At 35.5% G+C, this 25567-nt stretch overlaps 1 protein-coding gene across 19 annotated transcripts in view; it reads right to left on the reverse strand.

Annotated features, from left to right (window-relative positions):
• The window catches only part of IMMP1L (inner mitochondrial membrane peptidase subunit 1), an 89797-nt gene that overhangs the window by 48409 nt on the left and 15821 nt on the right, over nt 1–25567 (reverse strand). For 7 of the 19 annotated variants that reach the window (XM_004016367.6, XM_012096159.5, XM_060400040.1 and 4 more), the window contains one exon: nt 21340–21451. The gene's annotated coding sequence lies outside the window, so the exon portion shown is untranslated. Of the gene's footprint in view, nt 1–7451; nt 7712–18819; nt 19125–21339; nt 25021–25567 lie in introns of all 19 variants that reach the window. The other 12 variants (XM_042233311.2, XM_042233314.2, XM_012096158.5 and 9 more) reach the window with 4 other exon arrangements.

The following is a 25567-nucleotide window of genomic DNA, read 5'->3' on the forward strand; positions in this document are numbered from 1 at the left end:
CATGATATCACTTATATGTGGAATCTTAAAAAAAATGATAGAGATGAACTTATTTACAAAACAGAAATAGACTCCCAGACATAGAAAACAAACTAATGGTTACCAAAGGGGAAAAGGTGGGAAGGATAAATTAGGAGCTTTGGACTAAAAGATACACACTACTTTATGTAAAACAGATAAACAACAAGTCTCTACTGTATAGCAAAGGGAACTATATTCAGTATCATATAATATACCATAATGGAACAGAATCTGAGTAAGAACAGATAGATAACTGAATCACCTTGCTATACACAAGGAACAAGCACAACATTATAAATCAGCTGTAGTTCAATTTTAAAAATACTGGGTAAAAGGTTGTTGGTAAACAGGATGGGTACAAAATATTAAAGTAAATAATTTATTATTTACAAAGGGAACAGAATACCTTTATATGGAGAGATCAAGTAAATATTACCTTAACTATGTGATCCAATTTAGCTGCATACATAAAGGTAAAAACTGATAATGGAGCTTCCTGACAATCCTATCATTGTACTATTCTTGCCAAAAATGTATAACCTAAATCTAATTATAAACAATCAGATACATCCATACAATAATTAGGTCAATTAGGACATGGATATCTCGGAGTGAGGGATTCAATTATTCTACCTACCACATCAAAATACCAACACACTAAACTAGTAGTTATCAAAGTATGGTCCCCAGATCAGCAGGAGGGGCATCAAAGCAACTTGTTTGAACTGCAAATTCTTGGACCAAACTCAAGATTTATGTAATCTGAAATTCTGGGAGTACTGCTCAGCAATTTGTGTTTTAACAAGTTCTCCAGGTGATTCTGAAGCAAAATTTGAGAACTATTGCTATAAGCTCCCAGGATGGCCAATGGGCACATTTATCATTGAGCAGCTTTGCTCAGCTAGTCATTTATTAGTGGGTGCTGTATAAATGTATAAATATTACATTTCATGTGTGCTATGAAAAAAGTTTGGAAGCTTTGGCATATAGAATTTTACTCTCCTGCTGTTGCTGCTGCTAAGTCGCTTCAGTTATGTCCAACCCTGTGGGACACCATAGACGGCAGCCAACCAGGCTCCCCTGTCCCTGGGATTCTCCAGGCAAGAATACTGGAGTGGGTTGCCATTTCCTTCTCCAATGCATGAAAGTGAAAAGTGAAAGTGAAGTCGCTCAGTTGTGTCCGACCCTCAGTGACCCCATGGACTGCAGCCTTCCAGGCTCCTCCGTCTGTGGGATTTTCCAGGCAAGAGTACTGGAGTGGACTTGTTGCTTTTTACAAGGCGGTATATTGTCACCCTGCTTATTTAACTTATATGCAGAGTACATCATGAGAAACGCTGGACTGGAAGAAGCACAAGCTGGAATCAAGATTGCTGGGAGAAATATCAAGAACATCAGATATGCAGATGACACCACCCTTATGGCAGAAAGTGAGGAGGAACTAAAAAGCCTCTTGACGAAAGTGAAAGAGGAGAGTGAAAAAGTTGGCTTAAAGCTCAACATTCAGAAAACGAAGATCATGGCATCTGGTCCCATCACTTCATGGCAAAGAGATGGGGAAACAGTAGAAACAGTGTCAGACTTTATTTTTTTGGGGCTCCAAAATCACTGCAGATGGTGACTGCAGCCATGAAATTAAAAGATGCTTATTCCTTGGAAGGAAAGTTATGACCAACCTAGATAGCATATTCAAAAGCAGAGACATTACTTTGCCAACAAACATCCATCTAGTCAAGGCTATGGTTTTTCCAGTAGTCATGTATGGATGTGAGAGTTGGACTGTGAAGAAAGCTGAATGCCAAAGAATTGATGCTTTTGAACTGTGGTGTTGGAGAAGACTCTTGAGAGTCCCTTGGACTGCAAGGAGATCCAACCAGTCCATTCTGAAGGAGATCAGTCCTGGGTGTTCTTTGGAAGGAATGATGCTAAAGCTGAAACTCCAGTACTTTGGCCACCTCATGCAAAGAGTTGACTCATTGGAAGAGACTCTGATGCTGGGAAGGATTGGGGGCAGGAGGAAAAGGGGACGACAGAGGATGAGATGGCTGGATGGCATCACTGACTCAATGGACGTGAATCTGAGTGAACTCCGGGAGTTGATGATGGACAGGGAGGCCTGGTGTGCTGCGATTCATGGGGTCGCAAAGAGGACATGGGGACACAACTGAGCGACTGAACTGAACTGAACTGATTCCCTATCATATTTACATTAAAAAAAAAAAAACTGAGTTAGATAAATTAGGAGTTTGGGATTGACATATACACACTACTATATATAAAACAGGTAAACCAGAACCTATCGTACAGCACAGATAACTATATTCAGTATCTTTTATAATAACCTATAATGGAAAAGAATCTGAGAAAGTATGTATGTATAAATGAATCACTTTGCTATACACTTGAAACTAACACATGGAAAATTAACTATGCTGCTGCTACTGCTGGTAAGTCGCTTCAGTCGTGTCCGACTCTGTGCAACCCCATAGATGGCAGCCCACCAGGCTAGGATCCTCCAGGCAAGAACACTGGAGTGGGTTGTATGAAAGTGCATGAAAGTGCAAAGTGAAAGTAAGTCACTCAGTCGTGTCTGACTCTTTGTGACCCCATGGACTGCAGCCTACCAGGCTCTTCTATCCATGGGATTTTCCAGGCAACAGTACTGGAGTGGGTTGCCATTGCCTTCTCTGATACTTCAATTAAAAACTGAGTTATTAATATAGAGAACCAATTCCTTTAATGGGGAGCCTATGTACTCTTAACAGAGAATTACTAGAAAAACCAGAAAAAAAAAAAAGGAAAATTTTAAATTGTGACTGTGTCACATAATACAGGAAAAGATACGATGAAACGTCTTTCAGAAAACCTTTAAGAGACTTCTGATTAAAATATAGCGAAACTCCACATAACGCTGGCATAAGAAAGCAAAGTTGTCTACTTTATAGACTTAAAAATGTCTTCTTCTATAACATAAAGTTAGAAAACATTATGTTAGATGTAGGTCATAATGGCTTCTTTCAATACACATAAAAATCCCCAAATACCAACCAAAATAACTAATAACAATAGCCACAAATACTTAAATAGTAGTTCTTGCATGCCAAGAACATATTCTGTTCTGAACATGCACTGTTCTAACTACATATATTAATTCATTTAATTCTTACAATAATTCTATGAGAACTTAAGTATCTGAGGAACAGAAAAGTGAACAAACTATTCAAAATCACATAGCTCATACACAGCAGAGCCAGAATTCAAAATGAGGAAGTTGGGTTCTAAAATGCACTACTACACTATATGTCTCTCAATAAAAATCAAAGAAATTTATTGGAAACTATAAAATAGGCATGGGAGAGAGGTTGGACTGGTTAAAACTAGTTAAACGGGGCTTCCCTGGTGGCTCAGTCAGTAAAGAATCTGCCTGCAACGCAAGACACATTGGTTCAATCCCTAGGTTGGGAAGATTCCCTGGAGAAGGAAATGACAACCCACTCCCATATTCTTCCCTGGGAAATAAAGTGCATATGCAAATATATATCTCAAACTAGCTAAAAAGATGGAGCAGAATGAACTCCAGAAGATGAAAAAGAAGTAGACATTTCTCCATCCTTACAAATTTCAGGGAATAGGGGTACAAGTCTAAGATCTTGATTTACGACTAAGCACTAGAGAAGCCTTTTTGGGTATTTCAGAATACCAAAGGCACAAAAAAAAACATCCACCTGATTGTTCAGGTGTTGAATTCCTTTGAAAAGAGAAAGCATTGTGTTTCAGAAAAAGAAAAAAAAAGTAAAGTGTCAGGGTTAATTGAGAATATCAGTTTACAGAAATCCATTCATTTTAAAGTATAGCCAAAGAAGTGATTAATGTACTTTTTTTTTGATAAACAGAACAGTTAGTGAATATATTAGCATTTAAAGAAGGATTCACATTAAGAAAAAGGTGAGAAGAGAGTAGACGTGAAGCAGAAGACAAACTGCAACATTAAGAGTTTTGCTACATTTACCTTCATCTAGATAAGAAAAAACAGCAGACTTAGACATTCCTGACACCTCTATGATTTCTAAAGTTCAAAGATATCTATGCAAAATACACCTTTAGCATATAAGTATACATATGTTTGTATATATATCAGTTCAGTTCAGTTCAGTCGCTCAGTCGTGTCCAACTCTTTGCAACCCCATGAATCGCAGCACGCCAGGCCTCCCGGTCCATCACCAACTCCGGGAGTTCACCCAGACTCACGTCCATCGAGTCAGTGATGCCATCCAGCCATCTCATCCTCTGTCATTTCCTTCTCCTCTTGCCCCCAATCCCTCCCAGCATCAGAGTCTAAATAAAGTAGCTGAAAGACATATGTCCACTTCAGACTCTGAATGGAAGTTACTTTGACAAGGAGAGAACAACAAAGACTCATTAAGACATAGATGCTGAGTGGTGTAACCTATTCAATAGCTAAATAATTCATTTTCACACAGCAGCCTCTCTATCAAAGTAACTCAGATTCCTGACATTTCAAAATCACCTTCAAGGCTGCTAATCAATTGTTCAAATCTATAATGTTAAATCTACTGTAAGACTTGTGCAGAGGGTATTTTTTATTTTCTAGAACGGCAAATCAAGGAGCACTTATCCCTGTAATCAATGAAGATTATATTTAAATCTATTTTTTTTTAATTCATTCTCAGAGGAAATAAGTGACATCACTTTAAGGTTCAAAGCAGTGAAAACTGCTTAAAATATGACTGCAGCATCAAAATAATTCAAGAACCTAATTTAAAACCCAAACTTAAAAAAAAAAAATCCAAACTTTCAGGCTCTCATCATGGAGCTAATGAATAAGAATCTGTGGGAGCAAGGCTACAGAATTAGTAATTTTAGTAAGCTCCCAGAAAATCCAGTAAAGGACTCTGTGCTTCACTTGAAACCACTGAGACATACCATTTTCAGAAACTTGACAAAATTTAACCATTCATTATTTTTAAACTAATTGCTACCTTTGGGATAATTCTATACATTTTCATCATCAAATTTTATAATACTAACATTTCAGTGATTTGAAAAATCCAGTATTTTCTGAAATTCAGTCTTTACTGTATATATATACACACACACAAAATCAAAACTCACTTTATGTTTATAAAGCATTAAGTAGTTGACACTTTTAATACAATCAAGTACCAGCCTCCAAACAGTTAAATACCAAGGCCATCCCATTCATTCACCAATAATTCCCCAATGGCTATATAATTCATCTATTTCAGAACAATATACAAGTTGTACAAAGAATAGTTGAAGGATATTCATTCAAATGGAAGAAATATCATTTAGCATTATTACAGGCTAGCTGTTGTGTACCAGCCTACAGTTCATACATGGTCCTTTGGAGAAAATACTAAGGCTCACACATTACCAATAAAGGAAAAACATTCATCATCTCTTAAATAATCAAGAAGTCCTAAGATTTCCCATCTTGTTCTTTTATAACAACTGACTTAATTAGTAAAATTTTCTTGATTTCTCCCATCCTACATCCCTTTTTCTTATCTCCAAAATAACTCCCTTAACTTTCATTGACATCATTATGAGTTACCTGTACAATAAATTATTAGTTGTAGCTCTTAACAATGAGTCAACTTGCTTATAATCAGTAAGGTATTAATTAAATTCAAATAATCCATACCTGTTTGAAAAAATGTATATTACTGAAAAGATCCTATATGCTTACAATGAATTTAATTAAATGTGGTTATTTGGGACTTTCCAAAGGAGATAATTTCTAATCAAGTAAAAATAATGTCTGGAGCAGGGAAGTAAAAAACACTAACTCTCAAATGTCACTCAATAAACAGCTGAATAAAAAGCAGAAAAGTAAACTGAAAATGTTTAATAAAATTTTTAGATAAATTTTATTTTGAAAGCAAAGCTATGCTTGCGAAATAATTATATAATACTATTAACTACCATAGAAAGTTACCCTGATAAATATACTACCTGACAAAATAATCTGAAATTGCACATGTCAAATACTGCATATTTAAAATACAAATAATTATATTATGATGATAAGAAAAAGATTTTAGTTCACTTATTTCATGAACAAGTCTTTTCAGTCTAATATAACTTTACATAAACTGCTTTTCAAATAGTAAAAATACAAATAGAAGACTATAAAAGTCCTTTATAAACTACCACAGTGCAGGTCAGTAGAAATATTATTAAGCTTTCTCATTCATTCATTTTAAATGTGAAAACAAATGAAGAAACACATTTTGGGATACAAGAGCTTAGAACCAGTTAAAATTTATTAGAATGATAAGTTTGCTAGGTAGGTTTGATCAGTGATCACTATATAAATTTATTAAAATTTATTATTGATTTTTTAGACAAAGACCTCATACAACAAAAAGTAAAGTGTACTATATGTTAACAGAGGCTATAAGTATATCAATATTTTATGTAAAATAGATGACTATATTTCAGTTATTCTTATAATTTCAAAACATTTTAGTCACTTGCATTTAGTTGACTTTAAGTTTAAAAACATTAAAATTAAGGTTTTATAATCCATTTTTTCAAATATAAAACTACTAAATCAAACACTACAGTAAGATAAAAATCCAGTGCTGTTAATAAATATTTCAAAAGTAAGTACTCCAGGATCATAACACTGACAACACTAATTATCTTTTCTAGTCTTGGCAGTTATGTTGCATACTGTTTGGGTGACTGATGGGATAATTTCACTTCATCTTCTCTCAGTTTATTCTGGACCGTGTAAGAGAAGAATATGAAAATAATTAACACCTCTAAACAAAGTACTTGATAAAGTTTTTGGTTGAAATAAAATGCTTTAAAAAAAGTCAATTAACTAATACATGATTCTAAAGCAAGTAAATCCCCGTCTGCTAAAGGAAAACATTAAGAATTTCTGATTTTAAAAAAGTCATTCAGTATTAACTATTTTAAGACCTGTACCTAAGATCATATACTTTCAAAAGAGCCCTTTTTATATCAGCAAATTGGGCCAGCATTTCCTTAATTATATTCACTGAAAACATTTAATTCAGCAGGAATTGAAGCAGTCACAAAAAAACGTAAAACATATGTCAAATTACTCCCATTCCTTATACCTATGCTCAGTTGGATTTATTAATAATGGCCTTCTATCTAAAAGAACACCAATGTATGTAAATTAATATTTAATCTCAAATATAAGTCTTTACCAATAGCAAATACATTATATCACCAAACTGGAAAAAGCATGAAAGACACTATGAATCAACTTTTCTATCTTAACATTTTAATAAGTTTTAAGTCATTATTTAGTTCATAGTCTATATATGTCTTACATAATTTATGAGTCATATAGATTATAAGGCAACATATTCTAAATAATAAAAAAGCATATTCTTTGCCTTGATCACCTGATTTTTTTGCTGTTGTTGTTTATAAAATTAATCACAGTTAGCAGGAAAGAAATCTCTTTGAGCTTCATGAATGACATCCAAGAGATGGGAAAGGATTAGTTCTCAGTTGCTGCCAGTTATAACGCCAGGTGGCTTTTTCTGCAGTGAAGGTGTTACCGATAATCCCATTACACTGGTACTAAATCTTGCAGACATCAAAATTATCACCAAGGTTCCTTTTCATCCCATCCTTTCCAAATGACTGGAAGTCGCTTCACCTGAAAGAAGTCAAATCCACATGCAGCTGCTATTTTAGCAGGCAGCAAACTCCCTGAGAATGCCAGTTGTGATTCAATTTTGCTGTGCTGGTGGCCCCCTATTCCCTGTCCAATAATACATCTGTTAAAAAATCCTACAGCTACAAATCAAGTTTAATCCTACCAGGGACCTCATGTTGGTCTTGTCTTCCAAAAAGGCAGCAGGTTCTGTTGTCTATCTGCTGGCGTCCAGGGAATACCCTTCAAATCCCAGCCCTACTTAGAAGAATAAGCTAAGGATCACAAAACATGACCTCAAAAACCCTGATATGACTATATTCTGACCCAGAGGCATTCATTCTAGGTGAAGATTAGAACTTTGCATAATAAGATTACACAGCAAGTGAATGATATCAAGGGACTATCCATATGCAGCCGCCTGGTTTTCTATAGACAGCCTGTGCTCTGCAATATGCAGTGCAGACGAAAAAGAGCTTGGTCTTTCTAGCTCAAATAAAATAGATTCACATAAATTAGTTGGCCATTTCCAGATTCCTAAATCCCCTATTACATCTTTTATTGACAGCTCCTGTGAGGATAGCACAAATGTTATTCCTTTTTATTCTGTGCTTCTATAACAATCATGCTCTGTAATTGAAATGTACATAGATTATGGCTAGAAATTAACATCTTGTTTGCTGTAATCTTGAATTACAATTGACTGTGTACATAATAAAATTAGGAAATCAATGGATGGATTTATCATCTCCAAGAAACTAGAGGTATTGTTTAAAGAATAGTTTAACATTTTATGCCAACACTTTAAATGCATAAGTCACAAAGAGAAGTCAGTAAAAATTTAAGTGAGTAAAAGAATACAACAGGCACCAGGCAATATCTACATGAAGATCGCATAAAAATTAGCTCATTTCTTTAAAAATTTAGAAAATGTGAATTATTCAGAAGTTTCACAAACAGGATTTTCTTCCTAAACCATACATGAACAAGAAGGTCCAGGACACATAATAAGGTCTCTACTTTGTTATAAAGTAGGTACAGTAGCAGCAGTATTTTATGCAAATTATCTTGATCATTTTACACTTTAAAATATTTGAACCAATACAAATCAACTGTAATTGAGACTTTTAGAACTCTTAACTGTATACCTTTACTCAGTAAAATAAAGCATTTATTAATAAAATGCATGGAATCCTAGAGCTATTTAAAAAACAGTATTTTTATGTTCAGCTTTTTTCTTCCAAGAAATTTAAAGCTATACTAACTTTAAGCAAACATACATGAAAAGAGAGATTCATACTTGTTCACACAAATACCTATCCAGAAAAATTCTAAGAATGTGAGAAGGAGTTCTCAACTTTATTCAAAGGAGAAAAAAAGTATCAAGATTTGTTATGGAATTCTTATAAAATTAAGCTCCTTGGTATACTTGAAGTATGACTTATTTGATAAATTTGATTTGCCCACAAGTGTTGAGGAACATATCACATCCACTATGTTGGCCATTATTATTTCCTTATCATCACAATACCTGTAAGCATATCTACATAATATCTGATAAGTACTCAGGTGGCATAATTCTGATTTTGTCTATGAATCATGCACCAATATCATCAGCACCAAAAAACTGTAAGTGATTTCAATTTTATAGCACATGAATACTCTTTGATTACCTTTATTAGGATAGTACAGAAAAGCAATGAAGAATATTAAAAATACACATTTCTGTTATGATTTTCATATATAATACTGTAGAGCTACAGTATTCAACAAGGTAGCCACTAGCTACATAAGGCTATCAAGTACTTGAGACATGACTAGTCCAAATTGAGATGTAAGTATAAAATAGCTGGAATGTGAAGATAGTACAAAAAAAGAATAAAATATCTTGCATTAATTTACATGTTGAAAAGATAATATTTTGAATTTAATGGGTTAAATAATATATATGACTTGCATTATATTTCTATTGAACAGCACTGCTTTAGCAGACCATTTCCAATAATATATTCCTAAACTAACTGAAATTGCACTATTAATAAAAACACTAAAGCAGAGGATTATTTGGAAAAACAAACATTCCAGTATCAAATCTGATAGAAAAGCTTAGTAAAGAAAAACAAAATGCTGTCATTTTAGCTTCTATCTCATATTTCTAGCTTAAGGGTAGTAAGGGAAAAAAGGGCCCAGCCAAATTGATAACCAATATGTACCAAAAATGAATGATGTTTTATAGTTACAAAAATGCTTTAGCACAATAAACCTAGGTTTTTTAGAAAAACTACATCCTGGGCAATTTCCTAAAAGACTGGTAAGGTATGTGTGTTACTCCTCATTGAGTCGAATAGACAGAAACTTCAACAGTCTGGATCTAGAATGGGCCATGATTTTTGCCTAAGGTGCTATATTTATTTATATTCAAATTTTAAAACTATACTTGAGTAATAACTATAATAGAGATATGAAGCATTTAGTGTATTCAGAGTTTCAGCAAAATTTAAAAGATCAATTTTATAAACCACTATAAAACTGCTTTTTCATTAGTCTTCTCATCATTTCAACAATGTAGGTAAAGACAAAAAAAATCCATTAACAAAAAGAGTTTTACAGAAACAGAGTAAACTGTAAATAGCTGAAATATGAAACATATACCTAATTTAATTCAAGAAAGTTAATGGCTGATTTAGTATGACCACAGAAAACTGATAGGATACAATTAAAATACAAAGTCTAACTCTGTCACACATTGGAATTATTTCAATATAAACACAGTATGTAAGGTATTAATTTAGAAGTTGCTTTTTCATAATTATTCCTTCATAATATATATCTAAAAGCACCAAGACTAAAGATGAAATGTATCAATTAATAAGATGGGTAAAATCTAAAGAAATTCCTCATGACTTAGCCATGCCACTTTCTCCTATCCTTTAATTATTTAAGTTCTTTTATGGATACAAGTATCACAAAGACATAGACACACAAAAAAACCCAAAATAACAACAATAACAAACTTTCTAGTCATCAATATATGAGTGCAATGATATTCAGTCTAAGTTAATCCCCAGACATCCAAATTCATGAATAAAAATTCATCAGTTTTAAATACACTGAGCCTATTAAGCAAGAACAAAAGCATATGCACAAAAGAGCTTTTAATATATTTCAAAGCCCACAAGAGCCATGGTCTCATTAAAATTATAAATTACACAAACATGGAATGAAGATTCAAACTGCAGTGCAGCTAAGCAGATTACAGAAAACCCCGCGTTCCATATGATAACACACCATGGCCCTCCCAGATGGGGGCTTGGAACAAAAAGGCCATCACCACAGCTAGGGAAAACCTCCTTGTGATCTCTGGTTTCTGTTCAGCAGATGACAGCCAAATAATATGTTGATTATTCTGTTTGTGCTGCTAAGCTTGTAAGATGGAATAAAAGCGATATGATCTATTGTGAACCCAATGCTAATGTGTTGCTCCACTCATAAATAATATGTTGAATTTATTTTGAAAATATCTTTTATCTGAATTTCAGTTTTTAAATGCATGAATTAAAATAAAAGCCAGGATAAAATTATATTTAATGTGTTGCTTTAAACTAAAAAATGTAGATGACAAGTGAAAAATATTCAAGTGCTTAGCTAAGAGTCAAGTATAATCACCTTTCTTTATTAATAATTTCAGCACTGTGATCAGAGACAAAATACATTTTCAAGCAAGCAATTATATCTCATGAAATACAAATGTAAAATTAAATAATACAATAATCATTAAGCTAATAATAAACATTATTGACAAGATAAAAACTAAAATACCAGGGTATATAGAAACACTTTGCTGCAATGTAAATAACAGCACATAGAACAAATTCTAAAATATTTTTGAATAATAAAAATATCACTGAAGGCCTTGTGAATGTTCATAACTTGTATACAAATGAATGCTCACAAAAAAACCTACTTAAGATCAAAATGAAAAAGAGGCCTATAAAAAAATTTTCAAATATAATAGTATTTATATTGCTTTGGTGACAAAAGTTAATACCTATTTTTTCTCAATTAAATATCCTAAACTTTAACAGAGTAAATTATACCCAAATGAGGTAACTAGAATTATATCTGTAAACACATCACAAAATTTCATGGATAAACATTTTTATGAAAGACAGAATTGTTAAAAATATTAAAAATCATAACATTTTCCAACCTCAGAAATTCTTCGCTGATTTTTCTAGTGAACTTTACTTAAAGACAATGAAGTACATTATAGGTACAGGTGAGGAGCTTCCTAGGTGGCTCAGTGGTAAACAATCAGTTCAAATGCAGGAGATATGGGATCAATTGCTGGGTCAGGAAGATCCCCTGAGGAAGATATGGCAGCCCACTCCAGTATCCTTGCGTGGAAAATTCCATGGACAGAGGACCTGGCCAGCTATAGTCCATAGGGTCGCAAAGAGTCTGAAGCAACTGACCATGCACGCAAGGTAAACATATAGATTACACACTACTTTCTTAAGGGAGTATTCTGTAGGAGGTACATGATCATGTTTATTTATAAAAGTGCACTTTCTTTTTCTGTCTAGAGACATAGACTGAGTTTAAAAAGAGAAGCAAAACTGCCTAACATGAAAATATAGTCTGAAATTATAGATGCAAGTGATAAAATTACAACATCTTTTACAACAGAAAAACACAGAATATCCTCGGAGTAGACAATCACTTCTTAAGACAAAAAAAGCACCAAACATAAATGACAAACTAGATTAAAGTCATAAACTTGTTCATCAAAAGCACTATTAATAGATTAAAAAGGCAAATCTCAGGGTTAGGGAAATATTTGCAATACCTGTACAAAGAAGGAGTCATATTCTGAATATATAAAGAACTCTCCCAAAATCAAAGAAAAAAACAGATGGCTCAACAAAAAAGTGGGCAAAGAAGTGAACAGGTACTTCACAAAAGAGACTAATCCAACAGTCGATATACATATGAAAAAGTGTTAAGTTTCATTAATCATCAGGAAACTAGAAATTAAACAACATAAGTCTTAGTACTTAATACCCATCAGAATGGAAGGATGAAGAAGATGGGGAAAATGAGGTGTGAGCAGAGACACAGAGCAACTTAAACTCTCACATGAATGTAAACTAGTACAACCATTTCAGAAAACTGGCGATTTTGATCAAAGTTGGAAATAAATACAGTTATGATCCAGTAATTTTGCTGCTAGACATTTGCTCAAAAGAAACATGCAAATATATCAATCAAGAGATATGTATTAGAAAGTGCATACTTAACATTATACGGAAATCACCCAAATGTCCATTAACAGAATAGATTAAAAAAATAGTTGTGATAGTCACAAAGGAATGCAGTAATGAAACTGAACAGACTACAACTACATGCAACAATGTAGATGAATCTCAAGATTTAGCAAAGGAAACTAAACATAAAAAATTATACTGTATAATTCTATATATAAAATACAAAAGCAAAACTGTTTTAATCTATGATGTGAAAAGTCAAGGTAGTGGTTATCCTTGTGCAGGGAGGGAAACGGAGGATAGAAGAGAGCATGAAGGTGTCTTCTAGAGTGCTGATCATGTTCCTTTTAGTATCTCGGTGCTGGTTACATGACTGTATTTGGCTTCTGAAAAATTCATTGAGCCATCCATCCACTTATGTGCACTTTTCCATATATACTCCTTTCTTTAAAAAGGCAATTTTACACATAAATACAGATACACAAAGGGAGTCAAAATCATTATCATAAGAAATTTAGTAACAAGGAATGGATATAGAGAGGCTTCCCAGATGGTTCAGTGAGATTCTTCATGCTGCTGGTAGGTGACATGGGTTCTATCTCTAAGTTGGGAAGATCCACTGGAGAAGGAAATGGCAACTCACTCCAGTATTCTTGTCTGGAAAATCCCACGGACAGAGGAGCCTGATGGGCTATATATAGTCCATGGGGTCACAAGAGTCAGACATAACTTAGCGACCAAACAACAACAATGACATGTAAATAATCTAGAAACAAAAGGTTCATATACTACTTATCTGAAAGATCAGATCTGCAAACCATAAGGTAAGTTCATGAACTCATAAATGGAGGAGCAACAGCCATTTACCCTATTATCTTCCCTCAATTCCCAAACTAAAATACCATATTTTCGGAGATAATTGGCCTCTGTGTCAGGAGTAGCTACAGGTGCTGCTGCTACTATAACAGTGCTTCTAAAATTGTCTCAGGACTGAAAACTGCCCTCATGTGAGACACTAAAGTATGGCAGAAGATAAGGCAAGTATAAAGAATATGTAGGCCATTTCCCCTGTGCTCTCAAATTTCAAAAGCTTTTATTACGAAACCTTATTACCTAATTTAATAGGAATCTTTTGAAAACATTCATTTTACTTTTCAGTGAAATTAAAATTCTTTAATATCAATATCCTATAAGTTAAATGAAAATTCATGATAATTTGACAACAAATTAAGCTGTTACTGTAGTTATTCATTCACTGTTGTCTGACTCTGTGACCCTGTGAACTGCAGCACACCAGGCTTATTATTTCCCACTTAAATACTATCCCTCACTTCTATACTGGAATTAACACATGACTTAGAGAACTTTTTTTCCTGTATTGAAAAGACACTTAAGAAGTCAGCTAAAAGAGATCACCTAAAGATTATATAGCTTATATTTCACTTATATAATAAATATTTATTCAGTGCTAACTATATCTTAGGCTTCCCTGGGGCCCAAGGGTAAAGAATCCACCTGCAATATAAGAGAGGCATGCAGGAGATTCGGGTTTGATCCCTGGGTCAGGGAGATCCCCTGAAGAAGGAAATGGCAATGTACTCCACAATTCTTGCCTGGAAAATCCCATAGATAGTGGAGCCTGGTGGGCCACAGTCCATGGGGTTGCGAAAGAGTCAGACACAACTTAGCAACAAATCAACCAACTATATCCCAGACTCTGGGGAAAAAGGAATAAAACTGGCTAATTTTATGGAAAATACAACAGATTCATCCCTTTTTCTCTCATTTGATTAACAAAACAAAATTATTTTTAATTAATAACATATTCACATATTCAAAAACAATCTAAAAGATATACAGTAAAAGTCCCAACTAGTTTGTTTTCCTTACTCATCAACATATAAGACTTAGAATTTGTATACGTCCAGATTTTCTTTATGCAAATATAAGCAATTATGAATACTGATTTCATTCCTCACTTCCTTTATACAAAAAATAGTTTACTACACACTGTGAACATTGCTTCCCAGGTGGTGCAGTGGTAAAGAATCTGCCTGCCAATGCAAGAGACATGGGTTCGATCCCTCGGTCAGGAACATCCTCTGGAGGAGGAAATGGCAACCCACTCCAGTATTCTTGCCTGGGAAATACCATGGACAAAGGAGCCTGGCGAGCTACATGACCCGTCCATGGGGTCACAAAGAATTGGACATGACTAAGCGACTGAGTACTGTTTGAGCACTGCTTTTTTGAAGTAACAGTGTTCTGAATCTTCATACAGAGAACATACTTTCTATTTTTAAAGCTGTAGAGTATTTCACTGTACAGCTATGGCAGAGTTCATTTAACCACTGTGACCCCATGGACTGTACCCTCCTGACAGGCATTAGGCATGCTTCCATCTGTTGCTACTTCAAAGGAAGCTATAATGAAAACCTTTATGCATGTCATTTTATAACTATCAATACATAAGTATATCTGTAACAAATTCCCAGAATTGATTCTGAAACAAATGTGTAAATGGCACAGGTCTTTTTTACAAATTGCTAATTTTCTTTTATGGGGGCTATGTCATTTTGCTTCTACCACATAGACGTCTCAGATGTATCCCAGAAAAAGCTAGTCCTCAAAGATGTTCTCATTGGAAAAAACTGTATGAAGCTCTTTGCTTCTTTTCCCCCAAATGCACATGTAAAATTTGCTGACTTAATTTTCAAATTGGAAAAAAAAATCTCATTGATGTAGGAAATCATAATATTAACACCTAACATGCTTTCTTCCTGGTATTTCCTTTTATTTAAAAACAAATACACCCCCCCCTCCAAATTTTTCTTTTAAATTCACATTCAATAATTTGTAATTGGGGAAGCAGTCAAACATGCATTTCCCTTTTAAAAGAATGTTTTCCTGAAGCACTTCAAAGTTTTCAGGAAACCAAATCTATGTTACTTCTATATTTTCATTTACAAAACTATCATTTCAAAGGTGGTTTAATTTTTATGACTGCCATTTTCAACAGGCAGTGTTACATAATACACTGTATTATTTTTATTTCAAACCCTATCCTATCAAATATTTCATAATTAAAAACAGCCATTTGAGTTCACTGGACTTCCTATTTAAGGAATTCTTAAGAGAGGAGGGTTCAATTCCCAGATGGGGAAGATCCCCTGGAGTAGGAAATGGCAATCTGCTCCGGTATTCTTGCCTGACAAATTCCATGGATAGAGGAGCCTCATGGGCTATAGTCCACAGAATTGCAAAAAATCAGACACAACTGAGCACACAGACACACACACACAGAGACACACACACACACACACAGATACACACACACACACGTATTCTTGCCTGACAAATTCCATGGATAGAGGAGCCTCATGGGCTATAGTCCACAGCACTGCAAAAAATCAGACACAACTGAGCACACAGACACACACACACAGACACACACACACACACACACACACACACACACACACGTATTCTTGCCTGACAAATTCCATGGATAGAGGAGCCTCATGGGCTATAGTCCACAGCACTGCAAAAAATCAGACACAACTGAGCACACAGACACACACACAGACACAGACACACACACAGACACACACACACAGACTTAAGATCTCACGTAAGCAATGTATATGTAAATGCTGATTTTTATATTAGAATCAGTATAATGTACTGAGAGCAAAAAAACAAGAATTATTTAAGAAAGGTAAAACAAAACAAACAAACAAAAAAATGACATCATAAGTAGCACCCAGAACATAAAAGTTTATCACTCTAGGACAATTTAGGAGAACAGGCCTATACAGCACAATGATCTATGCAGAAATCACATAAATTCTATGAAATGACTGTTGTTTACAACAACTCTGAGCCATCAAAACAAAACCGAAACAAGTTACATTATACTCAATTTGTCTTGTTTAAGAAAACAAAGGGTACATTTTATATTTCAAAAATATTTTAGAAAAAATATTCCTATGAAATAAGTTTTGGCACATAAACGGGTAAGATTCAATTATTCACAAATTAACAGATGAGTAATAGTATACCACTTGTTAATAAGAGCCCAGTGAATGAGGAATTATGTAAGTAAAATTCTCACTCAAAGTGATAATATAGCTGCCTTTCAGAAGATGAACTGTGATAAGGTACAGTAACATTTCAGGCGCCTTTATACATACAATTCCCTGTGCAAGGCCAGTTCTTGGTTAAGAGTCAAAAGAATATCTGATAATTTCTAAAAGCTAGTCATGCAAATTTTCCACTTCAACGACTGGCACACTCAAGAAAATATCCTGATTTAGCTTTCACTTTGTTTTCTTTAAGTTGTGACTGCCAAGTAGACAGGCTGGTCTGGTTTCTAGCTCCAACCTACTAAATAACCTTGTATAAGTCACTCAGCGTCTCTAGTTCTCCACAGTTGCTTCATCAGTAAAGTGAAATTATATAAAACACAATATGATAGTAAATGGAATCGTGTTAATAAAGTAAACAAAGAGTTACTACATTAGGTCCTATATCTATATGTGTATATAAAATATTTTTGAACTGTCACAAGTTACATGGCATTCTACCATATATTTAAGGCCTACAGTAAAGAAATAATGATAGATTCAGAATCTTTTTCAATATTTAATATGTGTTATTCTCAGGATATAACAACTTTCTCATGTACTCATACTCATAAAATACCACTATAATCATCTATCTTTAACCTGAAAATATATGACTTTTTCACATGACACATAAAAATCAACACATGATATGTAAAAGAATGTTCATGGCAATGTTAATTACAACAGTCAAACACTAGAAAGAACCCAAACATCCACCAACAACAGAATGAATAAATTCTGCCATATTCATTCCAAAGGAATAACACATGATAACGAAAACAAACAAAATAAAACTACATGCAACTATGTACATGAGCTTCAAAACACAAAGAGAGATGTTATGGGGAGGGAGGTGGGAGGGGGGTTCATGTTTGGGAACGCATGTAAGAATTAAAGATTTTAAAATTTAAAAAATAAAAAACTAAAAAAAAAAACCACAATGCTGCTGCTGCTGCTGCTGCTAAGTCGCTTCAGTCGTGTCCAACTCTGTGTGACCCCATAGACGACAGCCCACCAGGCTCCCTCGTCCCTGGGATTCTCCAAGAAATAACACTGGAGTGGGTTGTCATTTCCTTCTCCAATGCATGAAAATGAAAAGTGAAAGTGAAGTCCTCAGTCGTGCCTGACTCTTAGCGACCCCATGGACTGCAGCCTACCAGGCTCCTCCATCCACGGGATTTTCCAGGCAAGAGTACTGGAGTGGGTTGCCATTGCCTTCTCCAAAACACAACGCTAGGTAATGGAAGAAAGAATGCATATGACCCCAGACAACGGCACTCAGCAGGCCCACCTGTGTCCCATACTACCCCACAGCTGCAGCAGTGTTACACTACAGAAGTCGAGCACTAACCCAAAGAGAAGCACAAAGGTGATCACAGTCTCCAAGTGCAAATCAAGATCCAATGTGAACTCTGAGACTGGTTGTAGGGTCTGGGGATGCTCACGGCTCCACCACATCTTGCTGTGTCTGTGATCACAGTTACCACCCCTGCCAGAACTCCTAGACACAGCACTGGAGACCCTGTGGTTAACACTGGTGACAGAGGACGGTAGGACCTCTGTGGACTGTGAGGACCTCTTCCAATTGTTGGAAGAGGGTACATGCTTAATGATCCTGGAGATCAAGCAAATTTAGAGTTCCAGCAGGAGTAAGTGCTGTCATATGGCCTAGGCTGGGGGAGAAGCCCAAGCACAGCAAGGACACTGCCCTCATTACCTGGTACATATACAAGCCAACTCTTGAGACCTCTTTGGCCTGAACATCTGCGCCACATTCTACAGGATCTACTCCATGAGTTGTGACTTTCAAGTACTTGGTCCAAAGAAAGTACTCAGGGAGCTCATCCAGTTGAACCTCCATGCTGCTGCTGCAAGGCCTGGGCCACATGTTGCTGGAATTTCCTCACCCTTTGCCATGCAGTGGAGGGGGCTGAGCAGTGACAGTGACAGCAGCAGGGTCGCCTCCATCCCTACTGAGAAGGGGCTCTGAGCTTCTGCCCCAGACCCGCTCCAAGAGATACCCTGTGAGGATTGCAACATCATCAGGTTTGGAGACCTGCAGGCAGTGTAGACTAGGTAACTCACCTGATTTTCCTTATTATTGTTGGCAGCATTATGATAGGCTCCATTAGCATAATGCTTTCCATGCCTCATTCAAATACCTTCCTCAAGAATGCTGTCCTTCTTAGCCAATTTATCGCCCTTTTACTTCTCCTGAAAGACGACAGGCTTGTCCCTAGACATCCTGGTCGCATTCTGACTGCTGCTACTTCTAAATTCCCTACAACTCCTCCCTTCCCTAAGCTCTTCAGTACAGCGAAGCCAGCCCTCTCTGATTTTATCTTACAATCTGTTTCTTCATACCCTTCACCTTGAAAATAACAAAAACATTTCCAACAAAAATACAAAAATGTTTAACCAAAAAAAGAATACATATGATCCCAAAAAGATCAAAATGAGGCAAAAAGTGAACATACTGCTGAGGAATACACATAAAAGTGATAAATTATATACAGAATTATCTAATTATTAGGAAACTGTTTACCTTAAAGAAAACGAAGATTATACTAAGGGCTTCTGGGATGTCAGTAGTGTTCTATGGTTACTGAACATCTGCTTTATGTTTATTCATTTTGCTATACATTTATGTTTCTATATAGTGTTACATTTTATAATAAAAAGGTTTAAAATTATATACTTTCTGAAATAACGTAGTCTTAAAGGGAAGAAAGGGAGCTTCTTTTTTACTAACAATCTTGTATTTTCTTGGTCTACATTTCAAATTTTTATTGCAGTATTTTAAGAATAAGTAAGTTATTATGCCTAATTCTCCAGAATCCTAATTAAGAATAGATTTCACAGGCTTTCCAAATGGCCACACAAAAAAAGAAACCAGACCATTAAAGAGTGTAAGATTGGTTATCCTGCTAAATCTTTGCTTAGCTCTATGTTGTATCTGTCACATTTTCTTCTTTTCAAGAAAATGTATATTTATTTAAAAAAAATCTGCATTACATCCAGTTTATCCATTGGATAAAGCTACATTTATCCAATCTATGTTGCATAAAATCTACGTTACATTTTATGCAAACTATACTCCAAAAAGTATATAATAATTTAGCTCAAAAGTAGGAAGACAAATATTTTCAACTCTCACAAGCTTAAAAACAATTTTAAGAATATGTATGTTTGCATTCACTGTGAGTGTTTGTTATAGCATGTACACAGATATGACACTTCAGGTCCAATCCAATGTCACTCTGTGTGAGAATGGGTCACTGTGTGTACTAGAAAATATAATAGTTAGATTACAGGATGGATACAAAACAAGGTACACTTGAAGTTTACTGCATAAAATTTAATTAAGGGTTAAAGTGAAAGTCGCTCAATCGTGTCCGACTCTTTGCAAGCCCATAGACTATATAGTCCATGGAATTCTCCAGGCCAGAATACTGGAATGGGGAGCCACTCCCTTCTACAGGGGGTCTTCCCAACCCAGGGATCAAACCCAGGTCTCCCACATTGCAGGGAGATTCTTTACCAACTGAGCCACCAAGAAAGCCCAAGAATTCTGGAGTGGGTAGCCTATCCCTTCTCCAGCAGATCTTCCCAACCCAGGAATCAAACCAGGGTCTCCTGCATTACAGGTGGATTAAGGGTAACTCACTCAAAATAGATCCAACAGAGTCTAATTTAAATTATACTGAAGCTGTTTTAAATACTACATTTGGAAAAACAAATATACAGGGAATTTAAATGATTATATGATTACAAAAGAGATAATACTAACAATAAACTGACAAATTGCAAAAACATGCATACAAATATAATCTAGGAAATCCTAAAAGTTCCATCAACTATAAGCATCCTTTAACATATGTTTGTTACAGCTTTTAGATGCCACTATCCAGGAAACACACATAATAAAACTTAGAAACAAGACTAAGCACTTTCATTAGGCTCCAGATATCAATACCAATACAATGGCAACAGTATTACCCAAAACGAAAACAGAGTTGCTTTGGTTATATACTGTTGTGTTTTTTTGTGTGGGTAAATGCACTCAAGGATTTCCCACCAGACTGGGTCAAGCTAATCAGTTATTTGCCCATCTATTAAGTGCCAACTTTAAAAAGTTACACTATGTCCAGCAGGGAGCAGTATTACAACATCCATAAGACTTAATGCCAATATGAACCAGACAGACGAAAATGAAGGAAAAAAAAACCCCACTTACCATAGGTCTTTACAACAATACACTGAATTTTTACAGTATTTATAGGGCTTCCAGAAAAAAAATCCAAAGCATGTTTCAAAGCAAATATAGATGATCCATAGTACCAGGGTTCCTAAAACAGGAAATCAAAATTATATTAGGCAAAGGTTTCCTTCAGCCATATTTAGTTGAATTAGTATATAATATGACTAAATGTCCTTCAGTTACTAAAGTGCCATCTTCCTTAGTGGATCAATCGGATTTGGAAGTCAGATATTCAATGACACTTCAGGTCAAGTGATTTTAAAAAGCAGAATATTATTTTATTTACCAGAGAATTTAAGTAGATGAAGGTCAGTGGATGACATAATATGTCAATCAACCCAGAGAAAACTGTGGTCAAGGACTTACAGGAGTTGTTAAACCAACCATATACAGTGTTGATATATCAAGCCCTTCTAAACAATTTGTAGGTTATACAGAGGATATGACATTCATTTCTGCATGTCAGCATGAATGAATATCTCGGGTTAATTTTAAGAATAAAAAGGCAACAGAAAAGTAGCTTGTAATGCTGGTATGTTAAGACTGATTAGCCAGATATTTACTGAATACAAGGAATGCACATATATACAGTAAAAAAAATTCTATCACCAGTCACAATATGTCAAAGGCAAAACATACTATGTTTGATATTCTAGATGTCAAAACCTGCCTCATATTCAATGATAATAACTCCACGTCAGTTCTTATGACTGAGGAAATAATGTATCACCACTTTCTTTTTCTTTTTTTTAGGCCACACCATGCAGCATGCAGGATCTTAGTTCCCAGACCAGAGACTAACCCTGTGCCCCTTGCATTGAGAGTGTGGAGTCTAAACCACTGAACCACCAGGGAATCCTAATGTATTACCACTTTTACCTGAAACATTAAATAGTTTGCCTTATGTGTGTTTACATGCAAAATTTCATTGTTTACACTAAAACCTAAATTTTTGCCATTAGAGAAAGATAACATATGAATATTCACCTTGAAATAGATATATAATAAAATAGTTTATGTAATACAAATAACATTTACTTGAAATGTAATAAATAATCCTACTATTTTCTTTAGAGAAAATGACATGAGAGAAAATGATCTGACGGCTGGCAGAAACAAAGATATTAAGGAGATTCTGATGAATGTGCAGAAAGAAGTAAATAGGTAGATTCTCCATCATCTTAGAGAATATATGTGTCAGGAACAGAATGATCCAGAAATAGGAACAATGAAGGGGCTTCTGGTGGTCTCAAAAATGGAATGAGACATTATTGAACAGGACAGGAAACGAAGTCTTTGTTACAATGTGGCAAAACTGAAATGTATTCTAATATTGTGTGAAAAGGAGAACTTATAAGTGATAAACCTGGATGTTTGGTTGAGATTTCCAAGCAAAATATTGAAGGCATATACGGCTTTCTCCTTGCTGCTTACGGTAAAATGTGAAAGAGACGGTAATAAACTGAGGAAGGATAAAGAAGAAAAGGAGACAAATTGAGAAAGTTAAGCAAAAAGAAATCATTACTCAATGATTTAGAAAAATTTTAGCGTGTCTAGATGCAAAACAGGTTAACATCACAAATTATTAGGAAAATGCAAATCAAAACCACAAATGAGATACAACTTCAAACTCATTAGAATGGCTATCACCCAATAAAGAGCCAAAGCTGCTAGGACATAAGAGAAATTGGAACTTCTGTGTATTGCTAGAAGGAATGCAAAATGGTTAAGTCACTATGGAAAACACAAGGGCAGTTCTTCACAAAGTTAAACATATAATTCAGCAATTCTACTCCTAGGTATATACCTAAACAATAGATACTAAACTCCAACATTCATTACATTGTCCATAATAGGCAAAAAGATGGAAACAGGACAAGAGCCTGCCAACAGCTGTATGGATAAACAAAATCTATATACACACAATGAAATATTATACAGACATAAAAAGGAGTGAAGTTCTGATACCTGCTATAAGATGGAAACACTGCTAAGTGAAAAACAGTATGCAAATGTTAACAAAGGACAAATATTATATGATTCCTTATATGAGCTATGTAAAGAGGCAAACTCAGAGAGACAGGAAATAATATAAAGCTACCAGGCACTGCAGTGATGGAGTGGGAAGTTACTGCTCAATGAGTAAAGTGTTTTCATTTGGGATAATGAAAAAGTTCTAGAAAAAGATAGCAACAGTGTTTACACACCATAAATATAGCTAATGCCACTGAACTGCACACCTTAAAAAATGATCATAATAATAAATTTTGTATTATGTATTTTTGGGGCTTCCTTGGTGGCTCAGATGGTAAAGAATCCACCTGCAATGTGGGAGACTGTCAGGAAGCATTTAACAGGAGGCTTCCCGTGTGCTGTTTTGGATCTGTCATGAATCCTCTGTCCCTCATTAATTCCTAAATATTCAGGAAATAAGTGGAGTAGCAAACTACTCCCTAGACTGAAGAATGCATTCATTGCCTTTGTTAGTTTTTCCACACGGTGATAAGTAACTATTTACAACCCTCTTCCTTTTTATGAACCATATGGTAAAAGTGATTATTTACAACCCTCTCTTTTTGATATGGATTGCCTTATGATAATCTGTAAGTTTGGACTTTTGATTTTTATCTCTGCTGAAAATAGCTACCTTGTAAGACAGTATACATACCCACGCTATGTTGAATAAAACATCTTCGCCCCATCAGAGCTTGGGTCCCCCTGTCTTTCTTTCCTTCTCTCTCTCTCTCTCTCTCTCTCTCTCAGGCTAATTCTTTGGAGCTCAGAGGCCCACTGAGCTCACTTTCTTGCCTGGGCTTCTAAGACCCTCTCGAGAAAGCACACTGTGCCTTCACCCCCTTCGAGAGGGTGCCTGGTGCCTACGTGTAGCAGTGCAAGCCCTGTGTCAAAGGGCTTTATTGGTTTTCTGTGTAAACCAAGGAATATCAGCCTCTATCTCTCTCTTTTCCTTTCTAATCGTCAACTCTGGACCACCAGGTTCTGGTCCAGTAAAGGACCTTAACAGGAGACCCAGGTTCAATCCCTGGGTTGGGAAGATCCCCTGGAGGAGGGCATGTCAACCTACTTCAGTTATTCTTGCCTGGAGAATCCCCATGGACAGAGGAGCCTGCCAGGCTCCTCTGTCCATGGGGTTGCAAAATGTTGGACATGACTGAGCAACTAAGCACACATGCATACTTTTATCACAAAAGCTCTTTATCTATGAAAAAAGGGACCAAGATCTTGAGTCAGCTGAGAAAGTTAACATAATGACTTCAATTAAGAGAATTAAGACCGGGCTACTGATAAGCATATTTGGAAAACTCAGCAGTGGCCACAGGACTGGAAAAGGTCAGTTTTCATTCCAATCCCAAAGAAAGGCAATGCCAAAGAATGCTCAAACTACCGCACAATTGCACTCATCTCACATGTTAGTAAAGTAATGCTCAAAATTCTCCAAGCCAGGCTTCAGCAATATGTCAACTGTGAACTTACTGATGTTCAAGCTGGTTTTAGAAAAGGCAGAGGGACCAGATATCAAATTGCCAACATTCGCTGGATCATGGAAAAGCAAGAGAGTTCCAGAAAAACGTCTATTTCTGCTTTATTGACTATGCCAAAGCCTTTGACTGAGTGGATCACAATAAACTGTGGAAAATTCTGAAAGAGATGAGAATATCAGACCACGTGACCTGCCTCTTGAGAAACCTATATGCAGATCAGGAAGAAACAGTTAGAACTGGACATGGAACAACAGACTGGTTCCAAATAGGAAAAGGAGTACGTCAAGGCTGTATATTGTTACCCTGCTTATTTAACTTCTATGCAGAGTACATCATGAGAGACACTAGGCTGGAAGAAGCACAAGCTGGAATCAAGATTGCTGGGAGAAATATCAATCACCTCAGACATGCAGATGACACCACCCTTATGGCAGAAAGTGAAGAGGAACTAAAAGCCTCTTGATGAAAGTGAAAGAGGAGAGTGAAAAAGTTGGCCTAAAGCTCAACATTCAGAAAATTAATTTCATGGCATCTGGTCCCATCACTTCATGGGAAATAGATGGGGAGACAGTAGAAACAGTGTCAGACTTTATTTTTTGGGCTCCAAAATCACTGCATATGGTGACTGCAGCCATGAAATTAAAAGACGTTTACTCCTTGGAAGGAAAGTTATGATCAACTTAGATAGTATATTCAAAAGCAGA

This window comes from Ovis aries, chromosome 15 (assembly GCF_016772045.2).
Source record: "Ovis aries strain OAR_USU_Benz2616 breed Rambouillet chromosome 15, ARS-UI_Ramb_v3.0, whole genome shotgun sequence".
NCBI classification, from domain to species: domain Eukaryota; kingdom Metazoa; phylum Chordata; class Mammalia; order Artiodactyla; family Bovidae; genus Ovis; species Ovis aries.